The 2,182-nt window shown below is 52.0% G+C and overlaps 1 long non-coding RNA gene across 1 annotated transcript in view; it reads left to right on the top strand.

Moving 5' to 3' along the window:
* LOC144235128 (uncharacterized) overlaps positions 1-1,109 on the top strand; it is a 40,816-nt gene extending 39,707 nt beyond the window's left edge. The window contains exon 3 of the long non-coding RNA XR_013336149.1: positions 1,061-1,109. This is a non-coding gene — a long non-coding RNA (uncharacterized LOC144235128). The remainder of the gene's footprint in view (positions 1-1,060) is intronic.
* Positions 1,110-2,182: the final 1,073 nt, after the last annotated feature.

Raw genomic sequence — 2,182 nt, 5'->3', positions numbered from 1 at the left:
GAAGCTGCTTAGGTTTCGCAAGGACATGACCTTAAGGGGTCAAAACCACTGTGTTACGCGTGGTTGCCAACCAGGGCTAGCAAGCTGAACAAGCCTTCCGACGCCCGGGGAGGGGCTGGGGCTGAAACGTCCAGACCTGTGACTCGCTGCCTGCTGCCTCCCCACCCCCACCCGCAGAGCTGTGATGGGAAGGCTGAAAGTGAAAGTACAGGGGAATTTGCTAAGAGAGAACAAAGGAGGTAGGTGCTTTAGCCACAGAATACATTCAGTCGAGGTAGTTTAGGGGTGCCTGGCAAGAAGTGGAGGGGCTACCTCCCCTTCCTCATACAGGCAGAGGGAGTGGCCAGGGAATAGGGATCCTTTGTTTCCCTGTCTTGCTAGGGTCCCAGAAAAGCCCAGGGACTGGGAGGCCAGGGGTCTGGGTCCTAGCCTCACCTCTACCTGTCACCCTGGGGAGCAGGTCACTTAACCTTTGTGGGCCTCAGTTTCCCCTCTTGGAGAATGATGGTCTGGACTAGATTATGGAATGTCTCAAGTACTGTAAGGCATGGGACGTGAGGGGGGCTGTCCTGAGACCACCCAGCAAATCAGAGAGAGAGGCAGGGCCAGGGGCCAAGGCTGTCACCCCAGTCTTCTTCCTATAGCTTCCCCACAAATTCTTGCATGGACTTCATTAATAAACATTTGTGCACCTCCACCTGTGTGTCAAACAGAGGCTCACCCCTGATGTCTGTGGGACCCGGAGCAAGACTATATAGAGAGGACCACGTGCTACATGTCTAAATATTCAAAAGTTACAAATCAGGGGCGCCTGGGTGACTCAGTTGGTTGAGCATGGGACTCTTGCTTTCCGCTCAGGTCACGATCCCGGGGTTGTGGGATCCAGTGCTGAGTCAGCTTCAGCACTGAAGCATGGAGCTTGCTTAGGATTCTCTCTCTCCCTCTGTCCCTCTCCCCTGCTCATGTTCTCTTTCTCTCTCTCTCAAAATAAATATTTTTTAAAAAGTTACAAATCAAGCTAACCAACTGTTAAATATATTCTGTCCTCCTATCTTGACAGATATACCTCCATAACAATCTGGAAAGCCGGGTTCAAGTTTGGAATTCCTATGTTCCTTAGCATTCTGAGCTGGAACATGGTGGCAGAGAGAGCGGCACCAGCTCAAGGCCTGTGGTGTGACTTCCTTCTCTTCCCAGTCCCGGTCCACCCCATAGCACGAGGGCCCTTTCCCACACATGTCCTCATGTGCAATCAGCTGCCTGCCCCTCAAGAGGCCACTTCTTGAGTATACACGGTAGTGGCAGAGTCTACCCTTAGGAGGGTGGACTAAGAAAAGTGGGTTCAGAATCTGTTGGACACGGGGTTCTGAGATTCCAGGTCCCCATGACTCCTCATCCTGAGTCTCCCTCTGTCTTTCCCAGTCTGAGGGTGATCTTGGCATTGTGGGAGCACAGACTTGGATCAAGCACAGCCCTGGACCAAACACTATAAATGGCAAGGCCTGTGGGCAAAAAGGTGGTGGTGGGGGGTACCAGAAGGGGCTCATTTCTTAGAGGGAGTAGCATTTGTGCTAAGCCTGCCGGGAAGGTTGGAACTTCAGCAGGTAGAAAAGTGAGGAAAGGCGCAAAGGCTGGGGGACCGGCCATGGAGGGTCAGAGTGTCTGTGAATTGTGACCACAGTGCAGAAAGGCTGGAGGTGAATCTGGGTCCTCCGAATAACAGGCAAAGCCTCCAGTGTCACTGTACCACGTAGGGTGCACCCACCAGCTGTGGAGCCCCTGAGAGACAACCTCACCCATCAGAACAGAACAAGAGACCCTCCAGTTCATCCCAGAGCAGCTCTGCATTGAGCAAAAATCCCAACATGCCTTCCTGCACCATGCCACCTTGGTAATTGGCACTTCTTTTTAAAAAAAAAAATTTTTTTTAATGTTTATCTTATTTTTGAGAGAGAGAGACAGAGAGACAAAGCATGAGTGGAGTAGGGGGCAGAGAGAGAGGGAGACACAGAATCTGAAGCAGGCTCCAGGCTCTGAGCTGTCATCACAGAGCTGTATGCGGGGCTCGAACCCACGAACTGCGAGACCATGACCTGAGCCAAAATGGGATGATTAACTGACTGAGCCACCCAAGCACCCTTGTAATTGGCACTTCTTTACCAATTCCACACTGGGGAAGCTT

This window comes from Crocuta crocuta, unplaced genomic scaffold (assembly GCF_008692635.1).
Source record: "Crocuta crocuta isolate KB4526 unplaced genomic scaffold, BGI_CrCroc_1.0 scaffold467, whole genome shotgun sequence".
Taxonomy (NCBI): domain Eukaryota; kingdom Metazoa; phylum Chordata; class Mammalia; order Carnivora; family Hyaenidae; genus Crocuta; species Crocuta crocuta.
Note: the sequence above shows the minus strand (reverse complement) of the source record. Positions and strands in the feature narration are given on the sequence as shown.